Source organism: Vanessa tameamea, chromosome 9 (assembly GCF_037043105.1).
Source record: "Vanessa tameamea isolate UH-Manoa-2023 chromosome 9, ilVanTame1 primary haplotype, whole genome shotgun sequence".
Taxonomy (NCBI): Eukaryota; Metazoa; Arthropoda; class Insecta; order Lepidoptera; family Nymphalidae; genus Vanessa; species Vanessa tameamea.
The window spans coordinates 4,816,286-4,838,071 of record NC_087317.1 but is presented as its reverse complement, the minus strand read 5'-3'; the positions used below and the strand labels follow the sequence as shown (position 1 = coordinate 4,838,071).

The window sequence follows — 21,786 nt, the reverse complement described above, 5'->3', positions numbered from 1 at the left end:
ATAAATAAAAATATAAGTAAGCACATCATGAGGCATAAATTGACTAGTGTGTAGACGGATGACCAGGTAGAATATTGTTTTTAAAAATAATAACGTCAGCATTGCTGACGTCATGCTCTTCATTTTGTCATATCTTACCATAATAAAAGTAAGTAAAACCAACTTCTTCAAAATAATCGCTTTATTCAGATAAAACTGTCAATACAGAGCTCTATCCTGTTCGGCTACTCGTCAAAGAAGCCTCAGTGCGACAACAATCACTCATATTTATAACTAAAAGAAACTGGGGCAATCTTATAATTTTTTTACAATTATCCTACTGTTTATATGCGCCGTACTTATTCATAATAAGTAGAATTTTACGTAACTAATTTTAACAGTAATATAATATTTTGACAAATAACAATAAACTTAGTAATCAGTTTATGAGAATATGATTTTAAAACTAAATTGAAATTATTCATCATACACATACATACACATCAACATAAATAAATAATGCTGTTGCGCCGATATACATATATATTATTACGAGAAGGCTATGGCGTTTTAAAATATGCTTATGTAATTCTATATAAAATTTTTAATAGCTTTAAATTTTTTTTAGTTTTCCGCTATAAATTAAGATTATTAATAATTGTTTGAACTTTGATTTCTTGAATAATTTTACAACAAAACGTTATCAATTCAACAACCCTCAAACAGAATTATTTCAATACTTTTGTATAGAAATTCTGAAATCTAATTTCTACAACAGTTTAAATATTCCGCTTCTCTAAATTAATATTTGAAGTAGAATAATATCTTTGAACACTTTTGTCTCTATAACTAATAGAGAGTCAGACTAGAGATATATAATTCTACTGAATGTATCCATAATAAAATAAATTATGGCAGGTGACTCAAATAAATAGACAAACAAACAAATGATTAATTATATTTTATTTGATTTATAATATTATAAATTTTAATCTCTAGAATTAAAATTTAAAATATAAAACACTTAATCCAGTGAATTTTTCATTGGTTCTTCTCGTACCCGATGTATTTCTCTCAGTACATGGTAGATAGGGACCGTTAATTGGCTGCAAATGAATATTGAATAAAAATATTGACTATAATGTAGAAATAATAAATAAAAATGCAAAGCATACAACTTCGTGCGTTAGAGTTAATATAAATGCTTATGAATACTTTAATTGGGTTAAGTATTTATTACAATGTACTACATATATGTATGTTGTAATATTATCCTATAGTGATAGAATAACATTTTGAACTGGTTTATTTGAATTTACAACAGAGCGCGTTCCAAGGGGGTATGGGTCATGACACTCAAATCGTATACATCAAATTTACACTCTTTTTAAAAATAGCTTTTATAATGAATATAAAATAGAAATTTAATATATTAATTATAAAGTTATTGAGTTATTAAAATTTCATAAAATCTCATTTAAAAAAAATTTCGTCTTTTTGTTAAAGCTTCAAAAAACTAGGTTAAGAGCGAGTATGTTACCCAAAATTATTTGCACTTGATTATATCTGAGACTTCTTGCGTTATCCCCAGAAGTCTCAAATGTAATCAACCAACTGGTATACCAATAAGATTAGAATATTATACAATTTGGATTATAATTTTATTCATACTATACTTATTCATTTCCATGAGGTATTTGTGCAAAATAAATTAATTTAATACATTTTAATCGCCTTCTCCAATTCTTTGACTGCGACCACTACTGGTTTATATAAATACGAAGGATAATAGCTTTATGAGTTTATTAGTGCAGGACATACGAGTAAACAGGTCATATCAGTTTACACTTTCGCTCATAGATATTATGTTGGTACTTTGAGAAACTTCTAAAAAAACTGGTCACGTGTGACTCACGTAGAGAGGGTTTCGTACTATTACAATAGAAAAAACCCAAAGGTCGAATACTTAAAAATAAGTATGAAGTTAAAATATTCACAAACAATTTCAGTTACTACATTTAAATTGTATTGGCAACACACATAAAAAAGGGCCTTTAAAATTTAATTTTGAATTGCAATGCTATACTGAATTTGGATTTGATGAGACATACATAAGCCTACAAAAATATGTTCTTGATAGACTTGACACACGGCGAATAAAACTCTTGCGACAATTATTTTATCACTAGGAAAACGTCTATTTAAAAATCTTTAGTATATATGTTTTATTGATAAAGATTTATTTAAATAAGAATTATTAACATAAGTACTTAAATAAATGGTGGCAATAATGCTATCAGAATTTTCCGTTCAAGTTCAACTGCAAATGGCACTAAGACATAATTTGAAAAAAAAAAAAAAAATCTTAGCATACAATTCATTTGAGAGTAATTTGTTTCATTGTTCATATAACTTTATTCACGTTTTGATTGCAAAATATTCCGCACTTGTGTATGCATGAATGCTTTATGCAACAGGCACTTTTAAATATGTCACATGGAGCGAATCAGTGCTAATTGCAGCGCAGAGCATGATTGTTACATATTTTTAACCGTCGTTTCTCTTTCATACAAAATACACAGTCATTACTTATTACACCATAAACTTTCAATATAAACTTGAGTCGTAGAAAGTAATGTTATTAATCAATGCAAAATGCCACTTGTTTTATTTTCTGCTTGCTCAAAGAAACAACATAAGTAGGCGAACCGGCAAATGGGCCACCATATGTTAAGTGGTGACCACAGCCCACAGACATTAACACCGTTAAAAAAATAGCCCATCCTTATATCGCCTATGCACCACCAACCTTGGGAACTGAGATGTAAGGTCCTTTGTGTCTCTAGTTACACTGGCTCATTCACCCTTCAATCCGAAACATAACAATACTAAGTATTGCTGCTTGGCGTTACAATATTATGATTAGTGGGTGGTACCTACCCAGACAAATAGATTATACTAACAGCCAGCTCTTAAATAACTTACTGCTAGACTCAGACCTCATCCCCTTTTGATAAGAAGGATAGCAATTTATTGTACTCAGATGCCGTCATGGTAGCGGAATCTTCTGGAAGGCTTTTGTTGGTCACTCGCCTTACCTTACTGTTTGAGCACACGATGAATTCATAATCATTAGCGTCGAAGCTAGTGGCTAGCTAGGCAGGCGAATGTCAGAGGCAGAAACTGCAAGATGCATAATTTGCAGACACACAGCCTGTAAGCTAATGGAGAAGATGATGGATAAGCTAATGGCACACGCAATGAAAACATTATTCTCAATTAGAGATTAGCGTATACACAAATAAAATATAATTGAAACATGCATCGATCCCATGATGACTGATAGAATACAAACAGCGCATCTACGTAATTTGCAAGAATTAAGCTGAAACCTAAATAACAGACTTATCACACATTCAAACAATAGGGGCGCAAAATTCAAATCATGTCAAACGTGCTCATAACCCTACCACGCTGATCATCAACACCATTCGCGGGTTCAATGGATAAACGCAGTGTTTGAATTGCATGCAACAGATTTGATAAAATGCTAACCTGTGTTTTTTTCAGGAATATGGTAACAAAACTTATTTTTTATGCTTGTCGTTCAACGCTTTTTTTTTTCTCTGTAAAAACGCATGACGCGTTTCCCCCACGATGATGTGGGGGTATGTGGGGCTCGACGGCGCTGAAAGCGCCGGAATACCCACTAAAAAACCAGCGGTACCCAATCCGTCTTTACAGGGGGGCATCACGGGATCGCTTGCGCATGCTACCGTGACGCTGCGACGGTTGGCCCATCATGGGCCTCCAAGCTAGAGGAGTTCCCGGGGTACAAGAACCCCTCTACTCCAGGCGACGCTTACAGCGGGGGGAGAAGGTGCGCATAGCGTTGATGCCTTCTCCCCGGTCTTCTTCGTCGGAGCGAATCCGCGGAGGCACTCTCCTCACGCGCCCGCTCCGCAGCCTCTTTCTGCGACATTACACGTCGTTCAACGCTTAATCTAAATGAACGAAAAAACTTTAACTACAATTATTTTATCATGACATTTAACGTCGATTCCACAAATTCAAATAGAGTAAATAAATAAAGGAAGTACAAAATAATAGAAAGAATATATACATAGATAAAATAGAAAGAAAAGTAGAATAGAAAGAAAGATAGAATTTTCAATTCCAAAAGGAAAAACAATATAATTCTATTTTAAGCACTTTGCACAATTTAAAAGAACCACAAAAGAAAAAATAATCGTTTAACTGCTAGTCTATCCTCTCCTGTTAAGGAACATTTTTTGAACTTATTCTTCCGCGCTGCTCCAATGCGGGTGAAATACACAAGTGGCAGATTTTCAACCGGAACAAGATGGATGTTTATAACACAAATTGAATACATGAAAACTCAATAAGACTTACCCGAATTTGTACCTAAAATTTTTTGTTAAGTGTTAATACTAAATTGTGTAGACAATCGTAAATCTAATCAGCTATATCTTGCAGACAACCCAAAAATAACATGATAATAAAAACAGAATCTGGGTTTGTAATGTACACCAACTTATACGAAATATATTTTATAGTATCATAAAACTATTCTTTTTTTACCAAATTATAGGCTCTCTATATATATTAATTATTTATTCGAATTTTTTTCGCTATCTCACTATACACTAAATGTTCCCAAGTTTGACCAAATCGTATTTATTACAAAACAATATCTCACATTATCACATATACTTGTTTTGATATACAACCTTTTTTCATACAAATGTAAATATATAAATTAACGAGTTTTACACTTTACCGACACTTTTATGATATTCATACTTATAGTATGACAACATCTATTGGGTATGACAGACTGTTTTTTCAGTAGACAAACATTCAACCTTAGTTCGTTAAATATTAACGTGATAACGTAACAAAAGCGTGATATTTAGTTAAATTATAACTTGTCTCTTAAAGTAAATCTTTAGAAATAAACTCCCAGGGGCCTTGGAGAAGAACTGTGTTATATAGGATACTGTACTGCAGTGGTCATCTTCAGCGCGGGCGAAGAGGCTGCTGGACCATTATGTCATCTACTGCTCTGCTGCAGTTCAGGTTTGTCAGAGCTATCTTTAGGGCAAAAAATATGTCTTGAAAAATATACTACTAAGCGACTTGAGAAACCAATAATATCTAATTTAATAGCTATTTACTTGTAACAGTATTAAGATCTGACATTTGAAGTTTGCTTTGAAATAAAGTAACAACTAAGGAATTATCGCCATATATGTAGATGCGACGAATTAATCAAGTCATGCGTTAGTAATTATTTCAGATTCTTCGAATAGACACGTGTATAAAAGTTGCAAATTTCCCTTTTGTAGAGAGGAAGTTGTACAACCAGAACTTATGACTGATTCATGCCATTATGTTAAAGACCGAAAATACAAATGTATAAATTGAATGTAAAGTAACAGCTAAAGTAAATATCCCACTGCTGGGCTAAGGCCTCCTCTCCTTTTGATGAGAAGGATTTGCAGCTTATTCCACCAATGTTCCACAATGCGGATTTGATACACATGTGGCAGAATTCGATTGAAATACACCGACGAACACGAGATAAAAAAAAATCTAATTAAGACCATGCAAATTGCCCGAGGTGTTTGTCTGGGTTTAAAACCGCGATCATTATTTAAGGTGTTTGCTTTCTTACCAGATGGACCATCTCCGCTGAAATACAATATTGATGACTCGACTAAAATTAGATTGGAATTTCATAATAACCATTAATAATTACGAAATTGTTTTTCTTGAATACTGACCTTAAATTATAACGATTAATTTAAATGTCATTAGCAATCGCAACGTTTTTATTCAATGAATATTATTAAACCTACTTTATCAATAGCCTCGCAATAACTAAAGAGAGCCTTTGAGTTCCTCGAGACACTTTTGATTTTAAATTACGTAAGAAATGGAACAGACTCAGAAATAAACTTTCGATCGGTTTAATTTTGAAATATTCCTTCTCATTAAAAATGTTTAACATCTTGAGTTAGTAAAATCTTGTATAAACCAAAATCTAATTACTATAATATTATTGTATAAAATTAGTTAATTTCTTGCTAAGTTCCTGTTAAGCTTTCGTATTGTGTAATCCATCAAGCACATTCAAAATAATAATAGAAAGAAAAATTTATAAAGTTATAAATATACTAATATTATCTGACTTGATTTATTTTTTACTACAGATTTAATACAATTCTCATTAGCTCGTAGGATAAATCAGAATATACAACGCATACATATAGACTATAAAACATTGTCAATACTTTACAAACTCTAGATCTTAAGAGACTCTAGATGTACATGTTCAATGGGTGCTTATATAATGGCCAACGAGGCCGGAGGATTTACCCTTAGATATTGTTGTAATGTAAATTGCATCTTTGACATTTACATTATATAGTTTCACACAAAATTTAACAACTGCGAACAAGGTGCCATGCTTTTAACTTTATCAACTAAAGAGCCAGGTTACATACATAATATTTTAAAAATCTGTGGAAATTTTATTCAGTATCCATATATCAATAGGTCTCCGACTTGGAACACCGCTGTGCTTTGAGCACAGATGCCCGAGTTGAAAGATGGTGAACTCTTTCAGTTTATACGATTTTTCCAAGGAATTCAGGTAGGCTTTTTCGTTTCGGTCTCTCAATGATACAATGAAAAGAGCCCCTAGAATTAGTCGTGATGATGGCAAGAGACCTAATGGACTGATCCTGGTTCCCTGGGTAACTAATTTTACTTCTTTATAATATTAGAATAGATTCATATAAAAAAATTAGGACAAATTGGCAAATTATGTTTACTCTGTTTTACTCTGCTTCTATCCTCACATTAAATTTATTTTTACAAGCTTTATTTAACTTGTAATGTTTCTTTGTGTCGGTTGAATCTGTCAAGCTGAATTAGTACCACTTCCACTTCCTACGAGGTTAAAATTTTACATGTTATATATTCAGCTAGGATGACAATGAATTTTTATAAGCATAACCTGAATCTACCAGCATTGACTCCAGAGGAAGGTATTCTCGTGTTCAACAGCATGGACACGAAATTTTGTATATAAAAGATATTTTTTAAAAATGTTTTTTCGATTATTAATTTTTTTTTATTATTACTAAATTATATTGTTTGGTAATTAGTATCTTATATATTATTTGATATGTACTAAAATAATAAAAGATTCTATATAGTGTATGCTTATGACAACTTAATTTATTCGGCAGATATACGTGAGTTAGTATTACATTAAATGCGTAGTCGCCCATACAATTTATCTTAATGTATCTTCGTCACTGTCAAGTTCAAGTGTCATGTAGTAAATGGGATTTCTTCAACGTTTAGTAAAAAAATATAATACTATTAATACTATTCAGCAATCTATGCTTTTGAATATTTAAATATTTTTTTTATATAGATATACCTAGTTTATAAAACATTCGTCCATGTATTGTATAATATACATTTTTCACATCAATATATTATTATAAGATTGGCTGAAAACGCCATAAATATTTAAATGAAAATTCAAGACTAATGCGCACCCCATTTATCAGATTCAGCGTTTTCCTCCTCGGTGATCGCCCTTCATGTAATTTCTTTACCGCCGCACAATTATTTTTTAATTCTATTCTTTATCACCTTTTGTGAGCGCCATATTGAATTAAGTCTAATGTTATATGGAATATAACCTGCAGATCTCTTACGTCAAATGAAATTAGGTACAGTTTAGAAGATATATAGGAACAGATAAACATTCAATAATAAATATCTTTTTGAAAACAAAACCTTCCTTTTGGCTTCACTATAAATGTGTTAAAAGATAATCTGTAGTTCACGGCTAATATTATGCACCTACCATAAAAAATAAAAATATCATATAAAAATACTTAGAAATTAAAAACTACTTCAATAGCATACATCAATAATATAGCAGCAAGCAATAGCGAAAGGGTTTAAGGTCCGCCTAGCGATGTAAAAAGTCACAGGATTGATCCTGACCCTTTGGGTATTGGTATTATTGTCTTTCCCACTCCTAGCACAACTTTTAAACTTAAATGGAGGGATAATTATAAATATTAGTAATAAAAAAAACAGTCGCAGTTCATTTACTGTAATTTAGAAGTGTTCCGTTTTCCATGAAACTCATTATCAGATCTTTACGAAATTTAAATTGGACCATTCCGGATAAAACTCCGCGGAGCGGAAACGTTAAAATATAAATGGATATTATATACATAAATTTATTAATATGTAAGTATTCATCAAATCAAAAACAAAATTGTAATTTAATTTATGAATTAATTTAATCTTCTGTCTACTTAACTCGTGTTGTTACGCGCTCAGAAACGATATAAGTAACCTAAGAACCAAATGTAAGCGACTTTGATAAAGTAATTAATAAACAAAATATGACGAGTGACTGTTATTATTCGTTATCTTGGATCACCTTCATTCTTGAAGAGAAACAATAAAACAAACATACAATGTTATAATTGTTTTGTCTCGACTTTTTCCGTTAAAATTAGGGACACTGGACAGTTAACAAGTTAAGCTAAGCTAAGTTAAGTTAAGTAGTGTAGATCATTTTTATTTGTAATACAATTATACAACAAATCTTACCATCTTTCTATAACACAGTTACTTGCAAAACTGCTTAATATTTATATTAAGTAATAGTATACATGCGATGGCTTGGATTGTGGATTTTTGTAACTCAATCACCCCAGAACGACTGAACGGATCTGAATTAAATTTGGCAAAGAGATAAATTATAGGTTACTTTTTACCCCGGCAATATGTACCTAACACCTGCTCAATAACCCTTCACACGAAGGCGAAGACTAGTAATATATTTGCCACTTATTTTATTCTATTTCAATCGAAAGCTCATATAAACCCGAAGGTAGGAAGGTATTAAGTACGTGTTGCGCATTGCGTTATGCTTTGGTAATTCATAAATAGTAGGTAGTGAATGAGGCACATCCGCAGAGAACTTGTTACATTTATTTCTCATTTTATTAATTTTAATTTTTTTAATACTACTTATTTTGATATATTTGTTCGTCATTGTCTTTAAACTCGCTTTCATACAAACGGAAACAATAGCTCTCAGTATAGTTAATTGGAATATACATAATTCATTTATGTTATGTACATGTTAATATAATTTGCGTTTATTCTAGAGCTAACAATGATAAATTTAATAGTACAGCAATTCAGCATTTAATAGAATAGTAGATTGCCAGCAATGTTGGCCACTTTATTTTAACTAATTTAAAGGGTTTTTTAATAATCTAATCCATTTATATAACTAGCTTTGTCCTGGGTCTAGGTCTCCTGTATTTAATTTGGATTATACATGCCTGTTTTATTATGATAAAAGTATTCGAGAAGATAAATCTCACTAATTTATAGTAGTACAGTTTGCTAGATTGGTTTATAGTTATTGTTAGCGAGAAGTTACAGCTTTTATACGAGAGCTATCTAACGTTAATAAAATTGTTCAAAGCAGACTTGTAATTCCTGAGCTCAGCGCAATCCAACATACAAAGTCTCCAATTTTGTAATATCAATGTACATTTATTTAGAATCTAGAAGTCTATGCTAAATTATAAATCATTCAAATGTGACAATTAACCTTAATATTAATACATTATTAATAGGGCCATGTTTGCGGGTTACAGCCCCCGGGCATCCACAGCAGAAATTTGTAAAAGAAAAACATCCATTGGGAAGATGCCGACAAGTAAACATATTCAACGAAGTAAATATGTAGATATAGTAAAACACGAGAATTATACTTTTTTCGTAAAGAATTAAAATCATGATATAAAAATAAATATATGTTAAACACCCGATTATAAAAATTGTTCAATTTATGAGGAAATATTGGGAAATATTAATATATAATTAGGCCTTATTGCCCCAGGTCCCCGAGACCAAGAATTAAAGCCCTGATTATTAAATACGATTCTTTTGAAATTAGGGTTATCTATCAAAAAAAAAATATTTTGTGATTTTGATTTTATACTGTCTGGCAATAAAGTCCTGCCCGCATTTTAAAATATCATTGTTAAAATTACAAATAGGTTCATACCTATATTTACATAGGTTATATCCATTATAACAACGGCAAAAACAATATGTCTATGGAGAAATTGTAAAAAAATAAGGTTTTATATGTTGGACTTTAAACAAAAATACTATGAAGCCAGAAGTGGGTCGGAAGCCATGATACTTCACAATGCATGTATGCACATACATTGTAATGTCTCAACGCTGTGCGCAAAGAGCTATTTTTTTCGATGATAGCACATTCTCTTCATTATTACAGACAAAAAACTAACTTCGAATCGTCTAACCCAATGGCATATTGTCAATTATTTTCATATTCATATTATGGTATTGTATTTTTTTAGATATCAAAGTAAACTCATCTTAAAGTATTCATTTATTTAGTAATGAGACATAAGCAAAATTAAAAGAACATTAAAAAGGGATATAATTTCTATTGATTGAATTTCATAAAAACCTACTTGAGTAACAGACAAGACGCTATAAGAGTATTATTCAGAAGCGAACGTAGCCAGTTACCTACTGTAGACTATTGTAACTAAATCATAATAGCCATAATTAAGGAGCTCAAGATATAACTCTCAAGTTTTAGAAACTATTGTAAGAACATTTATCACCATCGATATAAATCCTCATGAACTTCGATATAAGGAAGATAATAAAAGTCCCTTTGAGATTAATGTCTAGCCTAGTCTGCTTAATTTAGTAGTAGGCGGGCAAATGGGTCAACTGATAATAAATATTTATCTGCTCACATTCGCATGCTAACACTCCCATACGTTGCTAGGAACCCATATTATGTAAGCTGTTTTGTATCTTGCACTGGTAAATACAGTCCCATCATGCGTGAACAATGAAACACAAATAATTTCTGTTTAAAGAAAGATGATTGAACACCCTAGGCCGGACTGCAATAGACTGGTAGGTTCCAATAAAAAGGCATATTTTTATTTTATTTATTTTAGGATCACTAAAATGACATACATAAATTGACAATTGTAAAGCCGCTCCAAACATATCAGTTGTCATATTTACCGGTAACCAAGACATGCATTGACAACTGTATGTGCATGTCATGCATATTTCAAATTATGCTCACCTATGTGTACCTACACTGAACATGATCTGATAATAAAAAAAATCTAAATTGGAATAATAAACTTAAGGCACTTGTACAGTTAATTTCTAGTTTTTGGAGCTAGCTATTTATCAGAAATATAGAATCTATAAGTATTCCCTCAACTTCAATGTTACCTAAATTATAATTATTATTCCTATTTATCCTTATTTTAAAGCATAAAATAAATATGGAAATACCGTAACTTATTAAATTTACTAATTCTTTATAAGATGGATCTGATAGAAACTTCAGTAGCGTTACATGGACAGTGACAAATTGGCCAATGAAGACTCTCGCTAAAGGGATAAATGATCGTATCACCAAAAACAGGTTCGTCTTCGTTTCCTGTACCAGCTTATACCCGCAACTTTATTCGTGTGGATTGCATAATATGGATATAATACAATTTTTGTTAGTTTCATTTAATTTATTTATTATACAGAAATGAAAGTAAGAACAGAATCCTATATTAAAAAAATAAAATAAATGGTACAAAGGTGGACTTTATCGCAATAAGATAAATCTTCATTCAGCCTTTGCGCTTCTGATAATAAAATTAATTAAAGAGAAGAGCTTAAATGTTTTTAATTTGTAAATAACTAAAATGTTTAATAAAGTTCAAATCTGTATTTCGAAAGCAATAGATAAAATTGGTTCAATTTATTTGTGATACATAATTAAGCCTTATATAAAAATAAAAAGCGTTTTTAAAATTTTATGCGTTAGTTAGCATTGCATTGTAGCACAAATATAAAATATCTTCGATATCTTACTTTTCGAATTGATATGACTGTATTACAATATTGGCTGGCATCTTACTATTTAAACAGAAAAAGATGTCATTTAAAGATCATGTGGTAATAATTGTACTCGGATGTAGTCAAACTAATTTATTGTCTAAATATTAAATAATTTAGTTTGTAATTTTTCAAGCCTATAACTTCTTGTACAATTTTTTTTCTTTTTCTTAAAAAAAATAGGCAAAAGAACAGTTACGAAAGCAATGATTAATTTAAAAAATATATTTAAGAGCATAATATTTCCTTAATCTTACAAATATACATAGTAACATTCTTATTATTTTCATCACATTGTATGTCACGCATATTGAGATTAACAAATGTATCACCATTGTATTTTACGTCCAGTGATTACTTGCTGATGTTGAAATACTATTATAATAAAATCAAATATTACAATAATTCAATGAACAACTCATAAATAATGTAGAATGTAAAAATTAACATTATATAATAATTTAGCTTTATATATAAATTACAATCGAGACTATGTGGATACTACTTACTCCAATTAAATAGAAATAGTGCGCCTTTACTATTGAGTACCATTTCAAATTATCTAATTTTACGCTATTGAAAGAATTGTCCATTTAATAGGTACATTAGAGCACTTAATATAAATTGCGGTTCAACTGCTTTCTAAAGTTTACTCATATTCTTCTGAAGATGTTTAATGGTGACTTGATCGTAAAACAAAGCAAGTTTTTGCTTTTCGTTACAATATTGTATTTAAAAGATTGTAGATATGCACACAATAATACAATTTTCGACTTTGATTTTGATTTGATTTCTGATATATTGTCATTAACTGAAGATTTAATGAATTTATCGAGAAGTTACGATAACTATGAAATGTCAAAATATTTTCTACCACAACACAAATGGATCATACGAAATGAAGACGTTCATTTGAATTATAGTCAACTAATTAAAAAATATGGATTATCTGGAGATAAAAATAGTGAAGAAAACGAAGACGCTGTCACTTTAACGGTGGTAAAAATTCCAAGTGAAGACGTCGAAGAAAACTCTTTATATGCATTATTTTGTAATGCAAACGATTGGATTACACCAGGTGTTAAAAGCAGATTTGTCTATCAACTCGCTTCGAAAGAATGCGAAGAATGGATTAGACATGCTCCAATTACTAAAGAAATTCTTCTTTCTCCCTCAAATTCAGACTATTTGAATTTCAGTGGAGATCGTGACGTCGGTGAACTTGATTTACATGAACTTTTCGGCATTGTGTATTATTTCACTGAAATAAGTAATGTATTATACATAGCTAGCTTTCATCATAAAAACTTATTTTTTGTATTAAATTCAGATAATTTGAAATATAATACCAAAAGAACCTTGGCTGCGACGTTATCGGTTATAGTTTGGATATCGCGTTTAATTAGTGCATTTATCAAGTTAATTCTTAAATTAAACAGAAATATGTATCTCTTTTTTCCGGTGGTGAGTTGCGATAGTACAAGTTTAACGTGTCACAATAATTTAGTGTATATAATTCGAAATGTTTTATGCAATTATTTACCATTAATTTTTATTTTGTATATGAATTATTCATCATATTGCGATTGGTTACAAATAAAAAGGACTTTACAGTTACCTGATTTTCCAAGAAAAGCCAATGTAAAAGAAAACATATGTTACGTCAAAGAATTTATTAATATATTTAGTTTAAATACGAAAAATGAAGAAACTAGATTAGTTTTATATGAATCAAAAGAACGGCCAACTTCTTGTGATAATAAATTAATATGTATTTTGCCGACACAGCGTTATAATAATCCTTTACATTCGAAACTGCTAAATATAATAAATGATTACTGGATTTTTTTAACGAATTCTAATTTTATTCTAAGCTTTCGGTGTTTTAAAAATGTGATTTTAAATAGAATTTCAATTTCACTGAAAAAAGCTTTACAAGTTTTGTCCATTATAGAAAATGTGAACTACGTAACTATATCGAGTTAGAAACATTTAAAGTAAATATTTAATGAATTAAGTTTTATTATTGTTATTGAATTTTATTACATTAACTCATTCACTGTAAGTATTTAAATGATATATTTATTAAGGTTATATATTTCAATAAAAATGTTTAGTAATAGAAGTCTTTAATTATTTACACCACAAAACCTTTTATATTTCTTTCAAATAATTGAATTATGGTCCCTCAGTAAAACATAATTATACACTATCAAAAAAATCAAAATTATATATAAGAAATAAAACAGATTTCTATTACAGTTTTTATTTAAAGTAACGTGTTGGTAGGTGGGGGTTAAAACTTCCAATTGAATTTTGACCCAGTTTCCTAACCGCACGTATAGCTAAAATTTTGCATAAACTTTTGTATGACAGAGTTTTTTTTTTATGTTTATGTTAGAGTTGGCAAACGAGCAGGAGTAAAATCAAAAAAGTAACAGTAAAATCAATTTTATGTGTATGTAATACTTTTAAAATAATAAATAAACCCGTAATGCTACATAAATTTGAAGGAAGGTATGAAAATGAATAAGGGCGGGAGATCGCTTTGTGTGATATAAGTTTATTTTGTAAGATTACTTTTTCGTTATTATTTTGAAAATAAAGTTCAAAAGCCTAACTTTATTTTCAAAATAATCATAAATAGATGGGGATTTATATAATTTCAATGAAACAAATTTTAATATTTTTTTTATGAAAATCTTCGATAATTCGAGTCGCTTTAAGTTGAAGACGGTCAAATGGAAGAAGCTGGTACTGAGGAACCGCCCAGAGGTGAGAGCAGTATGCCATGTGAGGCCGAATTTGTTATATACATAGTTCTAGGCGATGGGCCGATGTGAAGTACGAAGAAGCTTGAAACATCAACGCCAAGTATTCCAATACTAGCTGTGGAATATTCTCAAATCGTGGAGATACGACGAATGATAAATTTTCGAGACTGCTCTTACCGAATAGCTCTACTGCTTCCATGTCAAGTAATAATTCCATGAGAGAATTATTTTGTAATATCACGAGATCCTTACATTTGCCGACACCTGCCACATACCTGCGTGCGATGTAGCCCCACATACCGTTTACTGCAGCCACAAACCGCGGGTTAAACTTGGAATTTCTGGACTGAGTCTAGTAATTCTTGCAATACTATATGCTATACTATTCCAGATTTTGAGGCATATAAACACATATATCTAAGAAAAACAATGTAGAATATCTAGCGTGTTTTGAAATTTTAAATATGAACGTTATTATTATAGACTTAAAATTCTTATATTTAATTTTGTACCGGTTAAATTACATATACAATACAGAGTCTAAATTAGAAAAACTTTAACCTCATCTTAAACTTAAAATTATAAATCATCTTGTAATCATTAAAAAATAAATTAGTAATTTAACAAACATGTCCTTGGGGATCATAAAAAATTGAGATTAAAAAAAATTCAAATGATTTAATCATTACGTTATAAATACTGCTGGCCTCAATGAAAACAATAGGCAAAACTAATTTAATTATTTTCTTGGCAACTACTAAAATAATTAAGGTCGTTTGATAAAATTTTTATTCTATGATTTATAACTTTTCCAAATGCTAATTGTTAATGAATACTGAGACGAATGTAAGCCATCCGTAACCTATTGTAATTTCAAATTACGACGGATTTAAAATTATATTACGACCCAACCATACGCATTGGAGTAAGGTAGTAAAGCCATAGAGCTACCTAATGAATTGTTTTGAGTCAAATCTATATTATAAAAATATTTAGTTTGATTTAATATCAAAAAATATATCTTGAGAGTCGACAGATGAATTCTCGATAGCGAACCAGCGAATTTTAATGCCATGACAATACTTTTGCTTGTGATTAAAACTAAGAATAATATAATTGGTGATCAGAATCGTAACTATGTATATGTGGGGAAATTATTCTAATATAGTGGTTCGCCCAAAAGGATTACGAAGGTCAAATAGCTCTGCGTAGAATCTAATAACTTACCAGATCTGGGATTGTTGTTATAACCAATAATAATAAACTCTAGAACGGTATAATGCTGCATAACATAACAACATCCTTCATCATATCAAATAGGATTTTAAAAGTTCATCTAAATAAAAATGTAGGTATATAGATAGAAATAGTATATTAAAATATAAACAAAAAAAAATGTATCTTCTTTTTTTAATATTTGTCTTAATGTAATATCAGTAGCTCATTGGTTAAGTTCTTATTTTATTCAATGTAACAATAGGATTTGTTTCCAAAATAAATAAATACTAAAACTAAAACAGCATATATATTTGGTTTAATAAAATATGTATTCAATATATCTACAGTTGAAATTAAGAGCTCACATTTGAATTTAGAAAAGCTAAAAGATATTCTCGATGATATTTATTCAAACGTCGCCATTTACTCCCATATATCGCCAGGGCTGCCATTTACTTTTGATAAGATTTCCTTACTGTTGCCTCGTCATTACATCCTCCTTTGCTTCGTAGCTATTTGGTACTTTTTATGAATACCTACATTTCTAAATTGCAAGAATAACTGAGAAATAAGTTAACGACAATGTTGAATTAACTTGCCAGAAGAAATACGATGGTATATTACTTTATACTATAATATCTGATTCCAATTTAGTTTTATTTGGTTTTACGTCGTACAAAACTGTTATCTTTTTAAAAAAAAAATTGTATATAAATGTATAAAAAAAACAGAAGTTTTAATTAGGTATTTCGATGAATATTAAACGTTTTAGAAAATCAAAAGACATTTCATTTGACTTAAACATTATAATAAAGATGATGTAAATAAGAAAAGAGGATTTACTTTAAAAAAAAAAATTAACAAAAAAGTCATTTTAATGTGGTTATCACCTTATACCTTAATATCACCTTTATACTTCCATTATTCTCCTATTATTACCTAAAAAATATTTCCTAAGAATTCTCCCTATCGATAGTATGCTGTGATTTATTATAACTTTTGTAGTTTACCGACATTAGTAGATATGATTCTTGTTTTTGCTTTATCTTGTCGGCCATATATGCTCTTTTCGAATTTTATTAGGTGATCCTATTGATTACTCCGATTTTTTAAAATAGGCTTAAATTGTGAAGTGTGTTACTTATTCAATACCCTGTATTTAACGAAATTTTCGAGGAACAAGACGTAAGTACATATATTGCGATCGGAAGTCAGAATCTCTATCGATTACCACAGAGTCCGTACAAACTCCAAAACATCCTTTCATTGTCGATCGATTCACCAAACTTTGTCTCTGTAATGTTACCATTCTGTTAACAAAGTTGATAAAAACATACGTCTATTAAGATTCTTAAAACAACTATATTCTAAATATACATAGGTACCTCTCTTAATAAACCTTATTTCATTATTGCCTGTACTAGGGACGCATTATAAAGGAATGTACCTACCTACCTACATTTTATTTAATTAATTAGTTACAGGTTTGTTCTAAAAATGGAAATGATGACGTCTAAAATAATAATATAAAATTATTCGACCTCCAACCAGCAGAATAATTTTTTTATTCTATATTATATTATTCCTAAGTGTACATTTGAAGAGTACAATATTAAATTGCGCCTTGTCTTTGATAAATACGATTTAAAAGAAAGCACACTTCTATTAATCTTCCTTTTATAAAAAATTGGCTTCTAAAAAACCAGCCAGCGTACTTCTGTGCAATTAATTAAAAATAATAAAACTAAATGTGGCTATTATGAGAATATTAGAATTTGTTTCAAAAATAAATACATTACTAACAAATCTGGAACTAATCAGTTGGGTTCCGCGGAATGTAGAATCACGTTGATCTTAAATCACTTCGTTGATCCTTATTTTAAATAACATGAGAAAATTGATAAGTAAGTTCTTTTGTGTCAATAAAATTGTAATACGTTGTAATTGTAATTGTATTTGTAGTACGGGCATTATTAAAATGTATAAGGTTATATTCATTCCAGTAGGTATGTTGCTGTTTTAGGAAGAGTAAGGATGTAGTCTAAGGGGAAATAATCCATTATTTATGGATGTTTTACACAGAGGAAATCCTTGAAATTAAAAAGTCTTCATTAGTAAGATGATACTCGTATAATGCATGTCCGTCGTACTTGATATCACATTTTTAATTTATTATTATAATATTGATGCAAGACGTTTACACATTTGTGTTTGTATCATTAAATAAATTAATGCAAAAAAAAACAAATCAAAACATACTTATTCAAATAGACTTAAAGTTATTTATGGTCAAACATATTTACCGGCTCGGAATGAGGATTCTACCAAGAATTACCTACATGAGAGAGATGTAAGATACTCTTTTTAAATAAATGTAAGTAATATAATAACTCAGCACATACAATTATTTATATCTGCAAACGAACAATCATTTATTTCATGCATTATTGTTAGGTAACTGTTGTTCTTATATTATACCTAGATATTAAGATTTTTAATAACAAATTTAATTATGTTTATTGGCAACTCAAGACTGCGGAATTTTATTTAGAAAAAAAAAACTACATTGACCTTAAAATTAATTATTAAGATTAGGAAGACGAAAGCTTGGAGAGACTAGTTTATTATTACTCCTTGTACTAAATTACACTGTGGCTTTTTTTTATAATATTTAATGTTATTACGCACATTAAATAGATTATTAAAATAAATATACTATGATGCAATTCTAATACGACCAATTTTCTCCATACGAGATGTTTGTGAGAAAAGGGTAGATATGACTCCTAAATTATAAGTACTAAAAATGTGATATGATAGCAAAGCTATTTTAATTTTATATTTATACAATCGTTGTTGTATAATAAAGTTTTTTAATTATTAATTCGAGTGCTCTTTCTCATAAAAAATTTAAACATTAAAAATACCTATAACTTAAAATATATTTTCTTCATTCTGAAATCAATAATCAATATTATCAAAATCATAAATATTTGAAGCGGAGTATGTACGAGTAATAAAAATATTTTTATCAGGTGTAATTACTTTTTTATTTTCATCAGAACAGAAAGTACTTGTATTGTTGGGGAGTGACTTTTATGATTGAATGTTATATGTCGAATATGAAATAATAAACAAGATTTTAAAGTGTGGTACTGCAGTTCACTGGTGGTGTATGTACTTTATCCGTACACACAATAACATTTTTATGAACTTTGTTTTCACATTCCTTAAAATCCATATAAAAAAAAACATGTTATGTTATATATTACGAGTAACATGCTTTCGTTTTGACACCTTTTTTATCAATCACGTGGTAAGTTATTGGGTAATACACATTTCGTAATTAATAAAATTAACTATGTATTTTTTCTGCCAGACAAATGTCTGGCAATATGTTGCTTATTTTTCATTATGTTTGAGCGTTGGTATTTTAATAAATCAATATTGTAAAAAATGCAACAAAATAACTAGAGAAAATAATATGACTAGATTTCGCCTAGATTGACTAGATATGGCCACATTGTTACGAGTAAATTTTACTTGATAATAATAATAATAATATTTTATATTTTTGTATTATAACGCAATACCTTTTTCTCACAAAAATAAACGGTAGTGTAGCTTCAGATTATTTCTTTTTCTTTAAAACAGCCAGAAGAGACAACACTCTCAATAATTACAACTCACAATACTTTTTCATTATCGATGACTGCAAGAGAACATAGCCTAAATATATAAAAATAAAGTTCTCATTATTATACAAACACATTAAAAAGTGAAATAACTACTATTTAAATTAACATATCGGTTTCAAACATAAACGACTTACTTTAATTAAATGTATTGAACTAATTTATACATAAAGTGAATTGTAGACAACTTCATTGTTATATTATTGTTCTCTTTTTTTTTATCATTAATGTAATGGATTGTTGGTAATTACATTTCAGTATTATTATAACCAACCTGATAAAATTTCTTCGAATATTTTTTTTATAACTTTTCACACAAAACCTTCAAACGGCGGATCATATCGAGGTTTTTTAAAATTGCTGCAACAAAATTGGAGCGAACTTCAGTACCTAAACTGTTTTTACATACCAAATGCCAATGACGAGATTAAAACCGTAAACAGCTTACCGAGAATTAATTAGTCTACACCACTTTTATTGGATTATCGGTCTATGTTGCCTTGCCTATGAACTGTTTTTACCTTTAATTATTTTTTACATTTTATAAAGCTATCACACAGACGTTGCCACTACAATCAATATTTACGAGTATATCTCTTTTTAATGAATTTCACCTTGAATTATATAAGTAAGAGATATAAAAATGTATTTTAAGATGTCGCTTGTTTTGAAACGACATAGTAGGTATCCATCCAAAATTATAAGACATTTGCGGCTACATAGTTATTCAACTTAATCAACTAGTTTGTAGAATTATGCGCTTATGCTCAGCATACGTATGTTATGCTTAGCATATGTATGTAAGGAACATACTAAAACATATTCTTGGGCTCGATAATATTCTAGGATTATGAATCCTAGACAATAATGTTAATTTAATTTAATAAACACTTTAAATAATATAATCAAAGAAAAGAAAACAGACACTGATTTTATCTTTAAATTAATATGTACCTAATTTCATTTAATTGAACAAAAAATGTTAATTATTTGATATTTAATATATAACTATGATATATAACTATTACATAAGTAATTATGTAAATAACACATAATTGTGTGAAACAAAAACTATACAATGACGAATCTTAAACAATTAACGAAGACATTAAATATAATTTCGTACTTTTCATCCCTATATAGGTTACATAAAAATATCATACTTTAATTGAAATAATCAATTGGAATAATTATGTGTTTGTTACACAATTGTTACGTTCTAGTTACCTCTACTGGGAGACACAAAAAATATTTTAACATTATCAATAAGATTCTCATTAGGTATCATTAAGGTTCGATTAAATATTTACATAGTGCTTAAGTAAATATATATAATAAAATAAGGTTCCGCATAAAATTATTATATTTATTTATGGAATTTTATAACAACAACAGTTTATTTTCATCACTTAACTTTATATGTCTTGTTTAACTATTATTTCATATATATACTACTATCAAAGACGATGATATGAAGACTATGAGACTGTTACTAGCTTTTAAAGATTTGATATATTCCTTACAAACAATTATAACATACTAATTTTAACCATTTTGTTTATATCTTTTCATATTGAAAATATATGAAATATTAACAAATACTCGTGAAATGGTTACGACACGTAAATCTGTGCTATTATTTTTACAGTGCAAAGCATTGCATAATTTAAAACATATTTGTTGCTTAGGGTAGATTCACACCAAATAGACTATAGAATGCCATTGTAAACCAGTTTATTCGTTCGCCACTTAATAACAATTCACTCAAACTAATATTAGATCATTGAATCAAACGATAACATTAATTTAGGGTTATATATCGAAATTAATACATCATTTTTCAGAAATTTATTTAAATTAAAAATATATTTATGTTTCTTTAGAAAAGAACCCTATGATCGATACAACAATACATACTTATTATCAAACATTAATGTGAATTTTTAAACAAACCATTATCATGCAAAACATTACATTACAACTCAAGGAGCACCTCATTCACAATATTTTTATTTCGAGGATAGTGTCAGTGTTTTTGTTGGTAATGTTACAACGAATTTATACCAATCGTA

General features: G+C 29.2%; 1 protein-coding gene across 3 annotated transcripts in view; it reads left to right on the top strand.

The window, feature by feature from the left end:
• The window catches only part of LOC113395091 (major facilitator superfamily domain-containing protein 10), a 76,814-nt gene that overhangs the window by 28,103 nt on the left and 26,925 nt on the right, over nt 1-21,786 (top strand). The window lies entirely within an intron of this gene.